The sequence below is a fragment of the Bubalus kerabau genome, chromosome 10 (assembly GCF_029407905.1).
Source record: "Bubalus kerabau isolate K-KA32 ecotype Philippines breed swamp buffalo chromosome 10, PCC_UOA_SB_1v2, whole genome shotgun sequence".
Lineage (NCBI taxonomy): Eukaryota > Metazoa > Chordata > Mammalia > Artiodactyla > Bovidae > Bubalus > Bubalus kerabau.
Window position 1 is genome coordinate 47,747,782 of NC_073633.1, and position 20,622 is coordinate 47,768,403.

A 20,622-nucleotide genomic window follows, 5' to 3' on the forward strand; every position below is an offset into this window, starting at 1 on the left:
TCTTCCCTTTCTGTGTCCACAAATCTGTTCTCTACATCTTCATCTCAATTGCTGCTCTGCAGATAGGTTTATCAGTACCATCTTTCTAGATTCCATATATATGCATTAATATATGATATTTGTTTCTCTCTTTCTGACTTACTTCACTCCTATAACAGGCTTTAGGTTCATCCACCTCATTAAGACTGACTCAGATGTGTTCTTTTTTATGGATGAATAATATTCGATTTTATATATGTACCACAGCTTCTTTATTCTTTCATCTGTCCATGGGCATCTAGGTTGCTTTCATGTCCTAGCTATTGTAAACAGTGCTGCAAAGAACACTGGGGTACATGCATCTCTTTCAATTATTGTTTTCTCAGGTTATATGCCCAGTAGTGGGATTGCTGGGTCATATGGTAGTTTTATTCCTAGTTTTTAAAGGAATCTCCATACTGCTCTCCATAGTGATTCTATCAATTTACATTCCCACTAACAGTGCAAGAGGGTTCTCTTTTCTCCACACCCTTTCCAGCATTTACTGTTGATAGATTTTTGGTGATAGCCATTCTGATTGGTGTGAGGTGATACCTCATTGTAGTTTTAATTAAAAAATATGGAACACTTCACGAATTTTCGTGTCATCCTTGTGGAAGGGCCATGCTATTTGTATTGATCCAATTTTAGTATATGTGCTGCTAAAGAGAGCACTATCTTCACATTTTCAAAGAAGGGCAACTCTTTGTTGTCTCTTCCTGTCAATTACTCCTATCAAATTCTTCCATCAGTTATTTCCACATCCATCTTCGCTCCCTCTCTCCCCTCCCCTCTTATATAGAGACTCTAAGCTTTCTTTCAAGTCTCCTTTGACCTTGCCTCTCTTTCCAAATAAAATCTGTTTTCATGGTTGCCCTTCCTGAAAGCATGTTCTACAGTTACTACATTCACTTCCTAACATTCTGTCTTCAGACCACAGCCCACTACCCACTGAAATTATTATAAGGTTCCCGTATCTAAGCCTCCTAATTGGCAGTTCTAAGGGACTCTTTCAGACTATGTGACATAATTTACGCCCTGCTCAACCATCTGAACTACTTGTGACCACTACCTGCTCCCTGAAGGTTTCTCCCTGGTTCTTGCTGACAGCCCCTGCTGGGTCCTCTAAAGTTTTGCTGCTCTTTCTGCCCACTGTATAAATGTTATTCTTTGTAGATCCTCCTAAACCTTCTCTGTAGCTCTTCATGATCTCACCAGTTCTCAAGGTTCTTAAATCTGTAGCTCCAATGTGATGGTCTTTCCAGAGCTCTAAATCTGTATTTCAAGCTGCCTACTAGGTGTTATATTGAAATTATTCAAAACTTCAAATTCAACATGTGCAAACAAAACTGATCATCTTCTTTCTGGTCCCTTCCTCCAAACGGTTTCTAACTTCCTATATTCTCACTTTCTACCAATATATCTAGTTGGTCACTTCAGAACTCTCTGAGTCATTCTTGACCACTGTTTGATTCATTTAACACCAGGTAAAATTTATTTTTTGTATATCTAATAATGAGCAGTGTGCTAGGTAATGGAAATATAGTGGTGAAGAAAAGGGACACGGTGGGGAGACAGAACATAGCACAAAAAAAAAGTTACAAGTTGTGTTAAGTGCCATAAAGTAAACAAAGTGCTGAGATAAAAACAATAATGACAGGAAAAGGGGAGAGGACCTAGGTTAGAGAAAGTAATCATGTAAGCAGATGTGGGGGAGGGGGGCTGTAGGATATCTCTGGAAAGAGAGAACCATGCATAACTTTCCTGACATAAGAGAAGGCATTTTAGCCTAAGTCATTCTGTGATCCAACCTTCGTCACAATGCTTATCCTTGAACAAGTCTCTAATGAATGATCTTAAGGGAAAAAAAGAATGCAGCAACAAGTGACTGTTATGAGGCAAGAGAAGTAACAAAAGCAAAGATAATAAATCATTTATAAAGACTTTCAGTTCTGTTTCAGGAGTAAAGATTAGCCTGAAGTGCTTAACTCCCAGATCAACTGGAACCTAAGGGATGATGATGTTGACCATTGGTCAGACCATGATGACTTTAATCAATTAAAGATTCAAATCAGATCAGATCAGTCGCTCAGTCGTGTCGACTCTTTTCGACCCCATCAATTGCAGCACGCCAGGCCTCCCTGTCCATCACCAACTCCCGGAGTTCACTCAGACTCACGACCATCGAGTCAGTGATGCCATCCAGCCATCTCATCCTCTGTTGTCTTCTCCTCCTGCCCCCAATCCCTCCCAGCATCAGAGTCTTTTCCAATGAGTCAACTCTTCGCATGAGGTGGCCAAAGTACTGGAGTTTCAGCTTTAGCAGCATTCCTTCCAAAGAAATCCCAGGGCTGATCTTCAGAATGGACTGGTTGGATCTCCTTGCAGTCCAAGGGACTCTCAAGAGTCTTCTCCAACACCACAGTTCAAAAGCATCAATTCTTCGGCGCTCAGCCTTCTTCACAGTCCAACTCTCACATCCATACATGACCACTGGAAAAACCATAGCCTTGACTAGACGGACCTTTGTTGGCAAAGTAATGTCTCTGCTTTTGAATATGCTATCTAGGTTGGTCATAACTTTCCTTCCAAGGAGTAAGCATCTTTTAATTTCATGGCTGCAGTCACCATCTGTAGTGATTTTGGAGCCCAGAAAAATAAAGTCTGACACTGTTTCCACTGTTTCCCCACCTATTTCCCATGAAGTGATGGGACCAGATGCCATGATCTTTGTTTTCTAAATGTTGAGCTCTAAGCCAACTTTTTCACTCTCCACTTGCACTTTCATCAAGAGGCTTTTTAGTTCCTCTTCACTTTCTGCCATAAGGGTGGTGTCATCTGCATATCTGAGGTTATTGATATTTCTCCCGGCAATCTTGATTCCAGCTTGTGTTTCTTCTAGTCCAGCGTTTCTCATTATGTACTCTGCATATAAGTTAAATAAACAGGGTGACAATAAACAGCCTTGATGAACTCCTTTTCCTATTTGGAACCAGTCTGTTGTTCCATGTCCAGTTCTAACTGTTGCTTCCTGACCTGCATACAAATTTCTCAAGAGGCAGGTCAGGTGGTCTGGTATTCCCATCTCTTTCAGAATTTTCCACAGTTTATGGTAATCCACACAGTCAAAGGCTTTGGCATAGTCAATAAAGCAGAAATACATGTTTTTCTGGAACTCTCTTGCTTTTTCCATGATCCAGCAGATGTTGGCAACTTGATCTCTGGTTCTTCTGCCTTTTCTAAATCCAGCTTGAACATTAGGAAGTTCACGGTTCACATATTGCTGAAACCTGGCTTGGAGAATTTTGAGCATGACTTTACTAGCGTGTGAGATGAGTGCAATTGTGCGGTAGTTTGAGCATTCTTTGGCATTGCCTTTCTTTGGGATTGGAATGAAAACTGACCTTTTCCAGTCCTGTGGCCACTGCTGAGTTTTCCAAATTTGCTGGCATATGGAGTGCAGCACTTTCACAGCATCATCTTTCAGGATTTGGAATAGCTCAACTGGAATTCCATCACCTCCACTAGCTTTGTTCGTAGTGATGATTTCTAAGGCCCACTTGACTTCACATTCCAGGATGTCTGGCTCTAGGTCACTGATCACACCATCGTGATTCTCTGGGTCGTGAAGATCTTTTTTGTACAGTTCTTCTGTGTATTCTTGCCACCTCTTAATATCTTCTGCTTCTGTTAGGTCCATACCATTTCTGTCCTTTATCGAGCCCATCTTTGCATGAAATGTTCCTTTGGTATCTCTGATTTTCTTGAAGAGATCCCTAGTCTTTCCCATTCTGTTGTTTTCCTCTATTTCTTTGCATTGATCGCTGAGGAAGGCTTTCTCATCTCTTCTTGCTATTCTTTGGAACTCTGCTTTCAGATGTTTATATCTTTCCTTTTCTCCTTTGCTTTTCACTTCTCTTCTTTTCACAGCTATTTGTAAGGCCTCCCCAGACAGCCATTTTGCTTTTTTGCATCTCTTTTCCATGGGGATGGTCTTGATCCCTGTCTCCTGTACAATGTCACGAACCTCCGTCCATAGTTCATCAGGCACTCTATCTATCAGATCTAGGCCCTTAAATCTATTTCTCACTTCCACTGTATAATCATAAGGGATTTGATTTAGGTCATACCTGAATGGTCTAGTGGTTTTCCCTACTTTCTTCAATTTCAGTCTGAATTTGGCAATAAGGAGTTCATGGTCTGAGCCACAGTCAGCTCCTGGTCTTGTTTTTGTTGACTGTATAGAGCTTCTCCATCTTTGGCTGTTAAGAATATAATCAATCTGATTTTGGTGTTGACCATCTGGTGATGTCCACGTGTAGAGTCTTCTCTTGTGTTGTTGGAAGAGGGTGTTTGCTATGACCAGTGGATTTTCTTGGCAAAACTCTTATTAGTCTTTGCCCTGCTTCATTCCATATTCCAAGGCCAAATTTGCCTGTTACTTGCCGGGGTCCAGCCCCGGCTGATCCAGGGTATTCGAAGCGGGGACGGCGTCGGCGACTTATTTATTTATAAATATTTATCAAAGATTTAAAGAATAATAGAATGAGGATAGCTCAGTGAGGAAATTCAGTGGAGAAAAGCGGCTGAAATAAGGATAGCTCAGTAGGAAAATTCAGTGGAGAAAAGCGGCTGAAATAAGGATAGCTCAGTAGGAAAATTCAGTGGAGAAAAGAAGCTGAGTGGCTTGGTTTACGCGGAAAATCAATATAACCCGTGACACCAGGTTAGCTCTGACCACGGAGGCCGCAGGCGCCCTCTCGAATAGCGGAAGGTGCCCCACCTTAGACACCTTCTCGAGTGGGTCTTAGAAGCCCAGGCAAATAAATGGTCGCAGAGGACATCCACGCTCCAGATGGACACTCAGCTGGAATTTGGGAGAGAGAGTGACATGGGGAGACCAAGTTTCAGTGAACAAGGCCCGCACTTTATTTTCCAAAGTAGTTTTTATACCTTAAGGTATGCATAGAGGATAATGGGGGAAGGGGTAGAGTCATGCAGCAAGCCAGGCTTTCTTCCTGCAAACTTATCATATGCAAAAGTTCAGGTGATAGACATCATCTTCTGGCCCGGAGGCCTGTTAACATTTTAAGAAACTTATCTTTCTCTAAAGGTGATTATTCCAAAGTCAGGCGCCAGCCTTCCAAAAAGCATTGAACAAAGCTGCATTTTACATTTCTATACACCCATTATATCAATCAATACACTGCCAAGGACACAGTAGGTAAGGAGTATGGAGACTTAGCAGCAAACATTGGCCCAACAAGTGAAAAACCCTTCACCAATACAATTTCTAATCAATCTTTTAACTACTCAAAGGAATCTGTGTTTAGGCAGTTTAGAACATCTCCTGCCTCTCACAATTGGGAGGCTCTGAACAATCACATGTGGCCAGAAAAACCCATTCAGGCAGGCTAGAGGATTTTCAAAGGAGTTTGTAGGTTGAAACACTGTCACATCCAAGAATTATTAACTGGAGCTGTAAGCTAACTCTCTTTTCAGAGAGAGGTAGTGGGGGACAGCCCCCCGTAAAGTCAGAGGTGTAGGTGAAAGCACAAAGCAGAAAGTAGGCAGACTCTGGTTTTGGGGGTAGATGCTCGAGAATTTCCAGGGGGACTCCTGAGGCTCGATCCCGCCTTTGCGTATGCCGAGCCTCCTTCCTCATGACCTTTGTCATGGGCGGAGTGCCTCACGCTGGCTCTCGGCAGTGATAGGATTCCAGTTGAGCTATTCCAGATCCTGAAAGATGATGCTGTGGAAAGTGCTGCACTCAATATTCAATATGCACTCAATATGCAATATGCCGGCTCCCGGCATCTCCCCCTTTTTTATTTCTTAAAACAGCCAGATGCAGCTCAGTCGCGAGCTTCTGAATGTTCTGCCGAAGAATCCTGACAATACAAGGAAGAATGAATATGAGAAGCAAAATTAAAGCACCAGCAGCGATGTATCCAAGGATATTAGACAGAATGTTTTTTTCTGAAATGAAGTTAGAGAAAGTGTGAAAAAAGTCATTAACTGCCCCAGCGGCAGTAAAATCCAGTCAAGAGTGTTTCAGGGTCTGTATTTGATTATGAAGTTTCCCTAAGTCCAGGCCAATGTCAGAGCTGTTCCAAACACCTGAGATATGATTTTTGATTTTTTCCCATTCATAGTCTGTCCCGTTTACCTTTAAAGATGTCACGCATATCCACCGGTAATCAGCATGGCAAGACAGAGCCATTTTCACTTTTAAAGTCTGTAAATCAGTCTCAATATGTATTATTGCCTCTTCTAAGGCATCTACTCTCATCTCTAATTTCCTATCTATAGCTTCCTGTGTTGTTAGAGTTAGTGAAACATTTTTAGACATGGTATCAACATATTGGGCAGTATGCACTTGTTGAGTCAATGATATTGTTGCCACAGTAACAGAAGTAATTGCGGTTATTAAAGCTGATATTCCTAAAATAAGTAAGCCCACAAATCGTCGCAATCGCATTAAATCCTGAAGTTGTTGTAATACAGCAAGACTATAGTTATATCAATAAGTGGTTACATTATAAGATAAGGTGGACGTTGTAACACTACAAAGGAGCAAACATTATATTGAGGGTTTAAATAAGATGAGAGGATACATCATTCACAGGTCACTACATTGGGTCCACCAGTTTAAAGTCACATGTACATTAAGTTTTCCAGAATCATTGGTAAAGGGAAAAAACATAAGAAGAGGGTAGACAAGCCAAAACAGAATAAGTAGAATTATTTTCTGGTTGGAGTTCGCGCTGCAGCAGCCCCGTCGGTCCCGCCGGGATCTCGATGTTTATCTTGCCTCCCCTTCTGGCGGGCTCCTCTTTTGTGATCGAAGCAATGGGTGAACTGGATGTCTGGGGGTCTGCAACATGGCGAATCAGCCTGTCTAAATTGAAGAATCTGCATTCTGTGGAAAAATACACGCACATCCTCGACCGCTAGTTAATAATGGGTCAGGACCCTTCCATTGTCCTGAGAGGGCCTTCCATTTGACTAATGGTTTTGCATTTAATTGCTCCAGGCACCAATGACGAAGCATTGCAATAGTTCTGGCTGAAATCAGTATTTGAAATATTTATTACGAAAAGAGCATGTTGCAAGATTTGATGGGGAGAACTATACTTAAACTCCCCTTCTTTTAGTTTTTGAATTTGGATTTTTAATGTTTGATGTGTTTTTTTTACAATGGCTTGTCCCTGTGGGTAATAAGGGATGTCTGTATTATGTTTAATTTGAAACTTTATACAAAATTTCTGAAAAGACTTAGAAGTGTAAGCAGGAGCATTGTCAGTTTTCAGAGCTTTTGGCAGGCCCAAATATGAAAAACAAGTAAAGAGATGTTGTATCACATCTTTACCTGCCTCTCCTGTGCGAGCAGTTGCAATAATAACGTGAGAAAAAGTATCTACAGTTACATGAACAAAAGACAGTTTTCCAAATGAAGAGACATGAGTTACATCCGTCTGCCAGAGTACGTTAGGTTTGAGACCATGAGGATTAACTCCCATAGGTATATTATTATAAACAGTGGGGCAGTGTAAGTAAGAATGCACAGTCTCTCGAGCAGTCTCTCTGGGAATTTGGAATTGATATCTTAAGGCAGTAGCGTATTGATGAAGTGAGTGAGAGGCTCTGGCCTCCTCAATCACAGTAGCCACTGTATTTCTGGTTAACAAGTCAGCCAAATCATTAAAGGCATTTAAAGGGCCAGGCAATCTGGAATGAGCCCGAATGTGTCCAATAAAAAATATTTTATTTCTTTTTTAAATTTGTTGTTGTAATTTAGTTAACAAATGAAATATGGTAGTTTTATTTTTAGGCAAAACCGCAGTTTCAATGTGTGGAATCAGCCTGACCACATATTGAGAATCAGAGTAAAGATTAAATTCCTCATCTGCAAACATAGCAAAAGCCTCTATGACTGTTGTTATTTTAGCTCTTTTAGCTGAAATTTTTGTGTTTTTAAAACTTTTTGGTGATTTTTAGTAACTATGAAGGCTTTACCATTTGTTGACCCATCAGTAAAGGCTATCTGAGCATTTGGAATAGGAGACTGTTTATATCTGACAGGAAAATTAACTGGATGTCTGGATATAAAATTCAGCAAAGCATGTGAAGGTAAATGATGCAAAAATTTTGACCAAAATAGTTTCCTATAGCAATCTGTCAATTTTCATCAAACATTAGAAGCACATCAAGTTGTTCTTTATTATATGGAATTACAATTTCTGATGGCTCTTTACCAAATAATTCAATGTTCCGCCTTTTTTCTTTAATATCAAAGTAGCTATCAATCCTGGATAAGAAGCCGCTACTTTTTTAGTTTGAGCGGGAAGATGGACCCACTCTAGGGGGCCGTTTTGTCAGAAAACCAATTTTTTGTCTGGCTTCCCCAATTACACCTATGGGGGTTTTATGGCAAAGGAATTGTCAAGCAGTTGTCAATTTAATTTTTTAATTTTTAAAATTTACATTTTAACAACATAAATTTAGAGATATGTTAATTTAGGTCTAATGTTTAGTTTAGGTCTCTGTATAAATTTAAATAATAAATGTATAACCTCCTTATCTCATTTTAGTATACAGATATACCTAAATGTAAGATGTATTTATATATGTATTTATATATGGCAACAAGTATAAACTTATTGACATAATCAATATACTTGAATTAATCTTTATAATTAATATGTTAATTAATATATATTACAGCAATACAACATATACACAGCTAATACCAACCAACACAAACCAATGCACTGCGATAATACATGTCACACATATATAATAATACAGTATATAGAACATATATCACAGCACATCAATCTATATCAATTAATATCAGCCACTCACACATTATATTACTGCAATACATATTTAATTATATAGTATATATATAATATGCATATATAGTATACATATTAATTTATATACAAATTAATCAAGTATAGATCCATAAATAGAATTAGGTATATCTTTATTATATTTTATTTATACCCATACCTAACTAGGCAAACTGTAATTATGTAAATATATTTATATTATGTATTTATAACATATAAAGTATTGTTAATTGTATCTCCTGTTGATAACTAAGAAATTGAGAAAACTCTTTCTCTGAATATCTCTTATTTGAGACAGCACGTCCCTCCCCCATAGGGTAAAGGGGAGCATAGGAACTACATAGGGTTGAAAAGTTCCACAGGTATCTTCAAACTTCTAATCTAACATTTTTGAACTTTTAACTACTGTGGGGGCTTGAGGGCAAATGAAACAAAATTTGACTCCTGAAATCTATCAGGGCAACTTGCCAATCATCACTATTTTGTAAAAGACTTGCAGTTGATCCTTATTAAATGGAATTACTATATTTGCTACTTGTTTTCTAAAAAGTTTCACACTTTTTCCCTCTTTTTATAATTAATTGTGCCACCGAGCTGGGATAAGATAAAACTATTTTTCTTGGAGTCACTGGTAGATGGAACCAATGGGCCTTTTTGTCACAAGCACCCTGTAGGTATATGTTTTTTGGCAAGAATAATTTAATCTCATCTTTTAGTAATATTAATCGTAATTAACTGATCATTTAAAGTCTCATCTACTTTAACAAGAGCTGACTCTGTCTCATTTAGTCAACTTTCTCTTAGAACTGGAATTAGGATCGCTTTTTAAGTAATCAAACAAAGGCTTTAAATCTGCAGTAGTCAGTTTTAAATGTGGGTGTATCCAATTACTGTCCCCTAATAACCCCTAATAATTTTTGGAAATCATTTAAAGTTAGTAAACAATCTTCAAATGGGCATTATCAATTTTTAAAACTTTTGGCACCTAAATATGAGAAGCAAGTAAAGAGGTGTTGTACAACATCTTTATAAGCTTCTCCAGTTATCGTTTTGTAAACTAAATCTGGTCTATAGCTTTTTAGATGACAAGTAACCATCTAATCTTTGCTTGAATATTTTCAGCAATGGGGAACTCACTACTCTTCAAGGTTTTAAACACTCCCTCACCTTTTTTTTTTACAGCATTCCCACCCTGTATACCACTCTTTCTAATCTCACCAACTCATTTTCAGTAGTATATGTTGGCCAGGAGCTGGGCCAGTCTTTCCCAGCAATGTTAAGAGACCTCTGTTCCTGCTTTTAATAGCCCTGACATTTTACTTTCTTGAATTAAAAGATCTTTTAAAGGCCTTGGAGCTGTAATTTCCTGCACGCCAAAAGCTAGATCACTAAATCTAAACGCTCTGTGGCTCTTAGCTTGAGAAGTCAAATTTTTTTCTGTCTGATAAGGTAAAAGCAAAAACTGTGTTATTTTTTGACTTTTATTAATTTGCACAGTTTTGGTAAGCAGCGGGATCAAAACTTTAATTTTTCCAATATAATCGAAATCTACTACACCATGTACCACCGAATTTTTTTTTTTTTTTTTTTTTTTTTTTTTTTAAGAAAGCGAGCTACTCCCTAGCACAAGTCTTACAATGCCCTCAGGCAGGGGGCCAGCCACTCCCATTGGAATTGGAGTAACCAGCTAGTCAAGGGTTAATATTGTTGCTAAATCCCCTTACGGTTTTTCTCTTAGCCTGGGTGAGACCCCCCTGAGGGGGTTTTCTCCAAGGAGCACGCTCTGCATATTGTGCATGCAGTCTTGTTTTAAAAGCTCCACTGTTTAAAAAACTTTTTATCTTTTTCAGGCTTAGGCAACACTTTGAGAGGCTTTGGGGGCAAAGTGGGGAACTCTTGGGCCCTGGAAGGCGCAAACGGAGGCGGCGGCGATGGCCTTAAATCAGAAAGTGGTGGATAAGTTTTTTGTTTTTTAAAGGTTTGCGCAGAGCGGGAGGGAGCTCGCCAGGGCACCTGGTCACAGCGTCTCTTACTGTCTTTCTCTCTCTCTCCCTGCCTTTTTCACTTTTTTCTCACCCTTCCTTTTTCGCTACCCTTCTTTCCTTCGTTTTTTTTTTTTTTTTTTTTTTTTACCCTCTTCTCTTCCTTAATTTTTTTTTCTATCTTTTTCTCTGTATCTCCTTTTTTAACTTCCTTTTTCTATCTTGTTGCGTTCCCTAATTCTTTTCTGTTCTTCTCTTTTTCACTCTTTAGCTCTTTCTCTATCTTTACATCTTTTTCTATTTTCTTTACTTTTTTTTTTTTCACCTTTTTTTTTTCTTTTTATTTATTTTTTTTTTATTTTACTCTTTTTTGTTGTTGTTGTTGTTTGGGTGAGGCCCCCCGAGGGGTTTTTCTGTAATGAGCAGGCTCTGTATATTGTGTATTCTTTAAAAGCTCCTTTGTTTTAAAAAAAAATCTTTTTTATCTTTTTCAGCTTTAGGCAATGTTCTGGGAGACTTTGGATGTAAACTGGGGAATTGTTAGGCCCTGGGAGGTGCAAGCAGAGGTGGGGTAGTTGCCTTAAATCAGAAATTGTTGGATAAATTTTTAAAGGTTTGTGTAGAGGGGGAGGGGGCTCGCCAGGGCGCCCGGCCGCAGCGTCCTGTAAGCCCTCTCCGTCCTCGGGAGGTAGAGCACAGTCTCCCTCCTTTCCTTTGTCAATGGCAGAAAATATGATCTGCGCAGAAGGTGGAGACCCACTACCATCCACCGCTATAGCTTCTCCCATAGGCTATCCCACAGCCTCATGAGGAGGGTCCAGAACATTTTTAATCATATTTATAGGATAAGTTTTTAGTTGTTTTTTACCTTCACCCAAGTATCTAAATTAACAGTAGCCTCTTTATCAGTTTGAAGATTATTTGTATAAAGAGTTGCCATTCTTAGTTTCAGTGTTACCCATGTCAGAAAATTAAGTATAATAGAAGATAAAGCTTTTAGCTTTTAAAAGATCAGGCTTTTCTTTGGCCTTTTAACTTCAGAAACTGTTTTTTCTCTCTAACTCTTTAACACTTTCAACACTTCCCACTCCTACTCGCCCTGTCTATCCTACAGGGGGGTCCGCGGCACCCTGAGTGGGGTCCTATCCGTCCCTAAAATTCAACACTGGGGGAAAGGGTTGGGGACCTACCTTCGAATGTCCCTGTTCGGGCGCCACCTGCCGGGGTCCAGCCCCGGCTGATCCAGGGTCTTCGAAGGAGAGACGGCTAGGCGGCCTATTCAAATGTTAATTAGATATAATAAAGAGGAATAGAATGAGGATAGCTCAGTGAGGAAATTCAGTGGAGAAAAGCGGCTGAAATAAGGATAGCTCAGTAGGAAAATTCAGTGGAGAAAAGCGGCTGAAATAAGGATAGCTCAGTAGGAAAATTCAGTGGAGAAAAGAAGCTGAGTGGCTTGGTTTACGCGGAAAATCAATATAACCCGTGACACCAGGTTAGCTCTGACCACGGAGGCCGCAGGCGCCCTCTCGAATAGCGGAAGGTGCCCCACCTTAGACACCTTCTCGAGTGGGTCTTAGAAGCCCAGGCAAATAAATGGTCGCAGAGGACATCCACGCTCCAGATGGACACTCAGCTGGAATTTGGGAGAGAGAGTGACATGGGGAGACCAAGTTTCAGTGAACAAGGCCCGCACTTTATTTTCCAAAGTAGTTTTTATACCTTAAGGTATGCATAGAGGATAATGGGGGAAGGGGTAGAGTCATGCAGCAAGCCAGGCTTTCTTCCTGCAAACTTATCATATGCAAAAGTTCAGGTGATAGACATCATCTTCTGGCCCGGAGGCCTGTTAACATTTTAAGAAACTTATCTTTCTCTAAAGGTGATTATTCCAAAGTCAGGCGCCAGCCTTCCAAAAAGCATTGAACAAAGCTGCATTTTACATTTCTATACACCCATTATATCAATCAATACACTGCCAAGGACACAGTAGGTAAGGAGTATGGAGACTTAGCAGCAAACATTGGCCCAACAAGTGAAAAACCCTTCACCAATACAATTTCTAATCAATCTTTTAACTACTCAAAGGAATCTGTGTTTAGGCAGTTTAGAACATCTCCTGCCTCTCACAATTGGGAGGCTCTGAACAATCACATGTGGCCAGAAAAACCCATTCAGGCAGGCTAGAGGATTTTCAAAGGAGTTTGTAGGTTGAAACACTGTCACATCCAAGAATTATTAACTGGAGCTGTAAGCTAACTCTCTTTTCAGAGAGAGGTAGTGGGGGACAGCCCCCCGTAAAGTCAGAGGTGTAGGTGAAAGCACAAAGCAGAAAGTAGGCAGACTCTGGTTTTGGGGGTAGATGCTCGAGAATTTCCAGGGGGACTCCTGAGGCTCGATCCCGCCTTTGCGTATGCCGAGCCTCCTTCCTCATGACCTTTGTCATGGGCGGAGTGCCTCACGCTGGCTCTCGGCAGTGATAGGATTCCAGTTGAGCTATTCCAGATCCTGAAAGATGATGCTGTGGAAAGTGCTGCACTCAATATTCAATATGCACTCAATATGCAATATGCCGGCTCCCGGCAGTTACTCCAGGTGTTTCTTGACTTCCTACTTTTGCATTCCAGTCCCCTATAATGAAAAGGACATCTTTTTTGGGTGTTAGTTCTAAAAGGTCTTGTAGGTCTTCATAGAACCGTTCACCTTCAGCTTCTTCAGCGTTACTGGTTGGGGCATAGACTTGGATTACTGTGATATTGAATGGTTTTCCTTGGAAACGAACAGAGATCATTCTGTCGTTTTTGAGATTGCATCCAAGTACTGCATTACAGACTCTTTTATTGACCATGATGGCTACTCCATTTCTTCTGAGGGATACCTGTCCGCAGTAGTAGATATAATGGTCACCTGAGTTAAATTCACCCATTCCAGTCCATTTGAGTTAGCTGATTCTTAGAATGTCGACATTCACTCTTGCCATCTCTTGTTTGACCGCTTCCAATTTGCCTTGATTCATGGACCTGACATTCCAGGTTCCTATGCAATATTGCTCTTTACAACATCGGACCTTGCTTCTATCACCAGTCACATCCACAGCTGAGTATTCTTTTTGCTTTGGCTCCATCCCTTCATTCTTTCTGGAGTTATTTCTCCACTGATCTCCAGCAGCATATTGGGCACCTACTGACCTGGGGAGTTTCTCTTTCAGTATCCTATCATTTTGCCAAGCTTAGACTCTGCTTATCTTTGTGGCGATTCTGTGCTGGCTTCTCCTCTGCCCAAGCCCCTTCATGATTCTGCATTTACCCTTAGCTTAAAGTTTTGTAGTTCTGAGCTCACTGCTTGGGAAAGATTCCTGGTATTCTCCTTTTCTGCTGCAAGAAATAAATCCTTCCTTCTTTCAATCTTTGGCTTGGATCAACACCCACCAAGAGAACAGAGTATTTGGGTAACAGCTAGATAAGCCTCCTTGAGGAGGTGTCATTTAAATTGAGACCTGAAGAATGAGGCATCAGTTAGGGTACCTCAATTGCAAGCAGTAAGGACTGTCTGTAAACTGAAGTAACAAACTCCACTTAAGAAGGGATTAATTGGAAGGAAAGAGGAGTGTGAAATAAAATTTATATTTTATGAAAAAAATTAAAAAAATAAAAATGTATGTTTTATTGCAAGATAAGAAAAATTTAAATATAAAAAATTCTGCCTTTTGGCCTCCTCTCTCCTGCCACCATGCATAGTGTATCTGCATCATGGATTAACCAAACCATCCCCATCAGCAGGAACATCTCCCCAACCTTAAACAGCAACATTCTCCTAGCACCAACAAGGCAACTCCTTCAAAGATAACATTTCTTCTTGATCTTGTAAGAAAGGGGTCACATGACCTACCACAATGGCGTTTAGATCTGGATTATGTAATCTGTCAATATATGTCATTTGATGTCTTAAAAAAACCTTATAACTGTGCCTATACTTCTACAATAATTCTCAGAGCTTCCTGAGTTATAATCCTCAACTTTGGCTGGAATAAAATTTTCCAATTCTTAGATTGACTAATTTTTTTTGTCAACAGAAGAAATGTGGCAGAATGATAGCTGTCCCCCCAAGTCTGTTCTTTCCTTTTACTAAACTAATAAATTTTCAGTTGAGCACATGAAGCCCCAGCTAGAGACCACATTTCCTAGTTTCTCTTAAGGCCAAGTGTGGTCAAGTTCTCAGCAACAGAATATGAGTAAAAGTGATATGTGCCACTTCTGCATCACTTGCTGAAAAATAAATCAATTCTGCTCTTTTGCCCTTACCCCAGCACTTAAGTGAAGTCGCTCAGTCATGTCCGACTCTTTGCGACCCCATGGACTGTACCCTGCCAGGCTCCTCTGTCCATGGATTTTCCAGGCAAGAAAACTGGAGTGGGTTGCCATTTCCTTCTTCGGGGGATCTTCCCAACCCAGGGATCAAACCGGGATCTCCCTCATCATAGGCAGCTGCTTTTACCGGCTGAGCCACCAGGGAATTCTCCCCCAGCACTAGATGGCGCCAATGCAAGCCTCTGGCAGTGCCCCAGCTTTAATCATGCAAATAAGGAAAAAGATACCACTGTAATGGCAGAAAACGAAGAGCAATTGAAAAGCTTCTTGCTGCTGCTGCTGCTAAGTCACTTCAGTCGTGTCCGACTCTGTGCGACCCCATAGACGGCAGCCCACCAGGCTCCCCGGTCCCTGGGATTCTCCAGGCAAGAATACTGGAGTGGGTTGCCATTATGAGGATAAAATAGGAGAGTGAAAAAGCTGGCTTAAAACTCAACATTCAGAAAACCAAGATCATGGCATCTGGTCCCATCACTTCATGGCAAATAGATGGGGAAAAAGTGGAAACAGTGATGGACTTAATTTTCTTGGGCTTCTAAATCACTGCAGACAGTGACTGAAGCTGTGAAATTAAAAGATGCTTGCTCCTTGAAAGAAAAGCTATGAAAAACCTAGACAGCATATTAAAAAGCAGAGACATCTTTGCCAACAAAGGTCCATATAGTCAAAGCTATGGTTTTTTCCCAGTAGTCATGTATGGATGTGAGAGTTGGACCACAAAAAAAGCTGAGTGCCAAAGAATTAACTGATGCTTTTGAATTGTAGTGCTGGAGAAGATTCTTGAAAGTCCCTTGGACAGCAAGGAGATCAAACCAGTCAATCCTAAAGGAAATCAACCCTGAATATTCATTGGAAGGACTGATGCTGAAGCTGAAGCTCCAATACTTTGGCCACTTGATATATAGAGCTGGCTCATTGGAAAAGATCATAATACTGGGGAAGATTGAAGGCAGGAGGAGGAGGGGGCGACAGAGGATGAGGTGGTTGGATGGTATCATCAACACAATGGACATGAGTTTGAGCAAACTCTGGGAGATGGTGAAGGACAGAGAAGTCTGGGGTGCTGCAGTCCCCAGGGTTGCAGAGTCGGACCTCACCTCTGGTGAGGTGAGGTGCAGCATTAAGAGGAAAGAAACCAGAGCCCATGGATAACTTACTGGACTTGAACAACCCTGTTTGCCTGGGCCACTTCTACCTCCAGACTGTTACATGAGAAGTAAGTTCCTGTAACCAAGCAGAACCCTATGTGGCTTTCCCAAGACATACCCTCCCAAGCGACTCATATCCTCTGCCTGTCTTTATTTTGTAGAAAAACTTTAGCATCGTCAGCCTTCCCTGAGTTCCAAAGAATAAATTTAATCTGAGAAGTGAGAAAATGTAAAAACAAAGGAAAACAGTTAAGCAAGAAAAATGAGTTTAGCCATTAAGTAAAGTCAAGGACTTCTAGGGCCTCATCAAGGGCTATAGATAATGTTCTGAGCCATGTCCTTTGAGCTGCTTTGCAGATACTGAAACTCCCACTAGGTGGAAGAAGTTAACAGTATGCTGCCCACAAGAATGTAGGCTGCAGACCAGCTGGGATCAGAAGGGTGATGATGTTGACTTCTAATTACCTCACCACCAATCAATCAGAAGAATGCACATGAGCTGATCACACACCCTGTAACCTTCTTGCTCATCCTATCTTTAAAAACCTTTCCCTGAAGGCCACTGAGGAGTCTGGGCCTTTTGAGGATTAGCGGCCTAGACTCTTTGCTTGGTGTCTGCAATAAAAGCTGCATTTTCTTTCACCACAACTTAAGTGTCATTAGATTGACTTTACTTCACACAGTTAAGTGGACTCAAGTTTGATTTGGTAACACGCCTGTTTCATTTAAATCACTATATTTTTGGGTGTCTATTATTGCAGCATACTCTGTCCTCTAATTTAGGGAAGCTCACAGAGGAAACTCTGGCTAACCAAAACTCAGAAAGGGCAGGAAGTGAAAAAGCTCCAGGCATCTCCAGGGCACCCCAAAAGGATGAGTCAGCCTTGACCTCCTGTAAGGAGTCTGATTTTCTATTTTGCGTTCTGTATCCTTCTACAATCACCCTTTTATACTCATATCCATTTTTTAAGATCATAAGTAAAACTTTTATGTTCTGCTTTTCAAATTTGTCACTATACTTTTAGTGGCAGTATGTCTCTCAACTTGATGTATAATTGATGATGATTTAAATTGAACCACTATCAGTTACACTAACCACTATTTCATCATTCTATATGTTTCACCTGTATTATTTTATGAATTAGTGATATACATAATACCCAGTACAAAGTTAATTATGCACAAATTTGCATCAGTCACTTTTCTTCCAGCTTTATTGAGGAACAATTTTCAAGTAAAATTGTAAGATATTTAAGGTCGTGTACAATGTAATGAATTGTGTCCTTTGTAAAAGGATTCCTGCCATCAAGTTAACACATCCATCACCTCACGTGTTTACTTTTTTGTGGGGGCGACATTTAAGTTTTATTTTCTTAGCAAATTTCAATTGTACATCCAGAAGTGGAATTGCTGGATCATGTGGTCGTTCTACTCTTTCTTGAGACACAGCCATACTGTTTTCCATAGCAGCTAAACTCGTTTGCAACCCCACCAACGATGCACAAGGTGTCCCTTTTCGCCACATCCTTGCCAGCTTTTATCTAAGTCTTTACTTATTAACATTGCTCTTTCAAACATAACCTGAATGACAGTTAATTTTGAGGCACTAAATGTCAGAATCGATTCTGCATTCATTCCAAATGGAATGTCTCAACCTGTATACACACGTCCATTCACTTGCGCTCGAGTCATTTATAAATCAGTCCTTCAGGGGAACGTTAATGGGGTCAGACCCACAGGGTTTCTGCCCTGGCAGCCGGGAGAGAAGGCTTGTGGGTAAACCGGGTCCCGGCTTACCGCCTCAGCAACAACCAAGCAGGGGACTAGCCTAAGGCCAGACCCTGGACCGCATAGCCGGAAGAGAACACCAGAGGAGAGCTGACGCGGTTGAAGAAAAGAAGGCGGAAAGATCACCCGCCAACAAGATACAGAACGAGCCCAGTGCACTGCTTCCAGCGCCAACCGCCAGCTCGGTCCAGCCCAGCCCACTACTGAGGAATGAGGAAGTGGAGGAGGCGGGGCCTCCGAAAGGGAAGGTGGGGCCACCTGGGCAGGGAGAGGCGGGGCCGCGTGGGGTGTGAGAGGCGGGACCCGCAGGGCTGAAGAGGAGAGTAGCCGGGGGCCTGCCGAAGGTGGGGCACGGAGGAGGGTGGGGTGGGACACGAGGGAGGGTTCGGTGGGGGGGAAGAAGGCGAGAGGCTGGGTCTCTAGGGGAAGGTGAGGCGGGGCTTGTCTAGGACGGAGACTCCGGAGGCGCAGGGGGAGAGAGGGGTACCGCCAGGGGGCGAGGATCTCCGCGGTCTCCGGATCTCAGTCCAGTCCTGGGCTTCTTCCTCCCAAGAAAGCCTCCCGGCCCCGCGGCCCCTCGCAACCGCGCGACAGTTTCGCTGCTGCGGACAGGATTTTCTTTATGATAGGTTATTTGCATTTCAGAGACACGCCCATATGGGCTAATCCCGATTCTGTTACATTTAATAAAGGAACAATGTATTAACGAGAGGTAATAAACATTTACTTCTTGGGCACACTCTGAAGGAAAAGCCTTTAGTATAGTTAATACACAGTATCTCACAGTGTCTATCAGAAGCTCATTTCTTGTGGCAGGTTTTCAAATATCAGAATAAATCCTTAAGTAAACACAGTTACTTATACGGTATCACGCTGCTAGACTCATAAATTAAACTTGTGGGGTTATTGTCCTCAATTTAAATATCTTTGACTTTTATGCGACAGTAGCACTCCATTGCAACATGGCTATTTGTTACATTGCTTTTGATCTGAGGTGAAATAAATCACGTCCCCAAACCAAAACAATACATTAAAATCCTGATATTTAGCAAACTTTGTCGTAGTTATTGATTCTAACTCTTTACACCAATGTGGCAAAAGCTTTCTACTGTATTTAATTTATTCATTTTGAAAGTGTTAGAATGCCTTAGAACGTTTCACTTTCATCAGATTAAGTTTGAAACAATGCTTCCTTTGAGGACACCATAGAATCGGACTAATGCCACACCCTGCCAGAATAATTGGCAAATTAATTTGCTTTTTTGTAACTTTCTATTCTCAAGGTTAATTATTTATCGAGGTTAGTATATTTGAACAGCCTGGCTTTTGGTATAGAAACAAATATTTTAAACTGCATACAGCTTATACTGACGAAGGTGATAGAGGATCAAGATAACGTTCTTTAAATCATTCATTCACTCATCCAACAGTTAACTATTGACCCAGTGCCTGCTATGTGCTGCTAAGCTGCTAAGTCACTTCAGTCGTGTCCGACTCTGTGCGACCCTATGGACTGCAACCCACCAGGCTCCTCTGTCCATGGGATTTTCCAGGCAAGAGTACTGGAGTGGGGTGCCATTGCCTTCTCCGTGCTATGTGCTAGGTGTCCTGAAATGTTAACTATTAATTAATATTGGGGATAAAAGTTAGATTAAAAGTGTAAACAGAGAAACAAGGAAGTTGTTTGACATGATACAAATAGTCTAAGATACAGGCTTATGACTATTCAGCTTGAACCTTGAGAAAAGGGCATAATTTCTAAGAGAAGAATGACTGGAATTGTTCTAATCTGGCATGACTGCTGGCCTCTGGTTATGACTAGTATAAAAATCCTAGGGCTTTCCCTATACAAAGGTGGTGAGGAGGGTAATACCTTCTCCTTGAACTCCTCCCCTTAGCTTGAATCAGTGGAAGCTCATTGAGGCCTTCTGAGGTTAAAATGGCAATGTACTTTCACTTTTATTTTGGAGAGGGAAATTTTAAACTTCTGGAGTGTGGTTTAGACAGCTTCTTATTGAGATTTCATAATGTGATGATTGAATATATAGCACCGTGGTGCTTGCTAGGAGATGTTTTATAAATACATTATTTTATCACAAGTCACATTGATAATAATTAAAATGTATTGTTACACCAAGTTTTCTCTATATTACAATTTAATATCAAAGTGATTCACAGTTTCCTCAGGGTGTGCCCTGTAAAAAGTCCTATTTATACACAGAGTATTAAAGGCACAGTCTGCTTGTGCCTATTCAAATGAACCCCCTTGCTGTACAATGGCAGAGCTCTAATTCATTTTGTTCAACTCATTTCCCAAGAGGCCATGGCCTAACATGTGGCAAGAAACAAAGACAGACAAAATCACTATGTATTAGTTGCAATATTCTGTAAAAGGAGATAATCTATAGTCACCATGATATATGGATAAACAATATTACATATTACAAAAAGTATTTGTATA

At 40.8% G+C, this 20,622-nt stretch overlaps 1 long non-coding RNA gene and 1 pseudogene across 1 annotated transcript; both read right to left on the reverse strand.

The window, feature by feature from the left end:
* Window positions 1-592: 592 nt before the first annotated feature.
* Window positions 593-693, reverse strand: LOC129622147 (uncharacterized; annotated as a pseudogene).
* Window positions 694-4,923: 4,230 nt separating this feature from the next.
* Window positions 4,924-13,423, reverse strand: LOC129621305 (uncharacterized). The gene is made up of 2 exons (XR_008699212.1): window positions 12,049-13,423; window positions 4,924-6,940 (listed from the first exon to the last, which is right to left on the reverse strand). It is a non-coding gene; the product is annotated as an uncharacterized LOC129621305 (long non-coding RNA).
* Window positions 13,424-20,622: the final 7,199 nt, after the last annotated feature.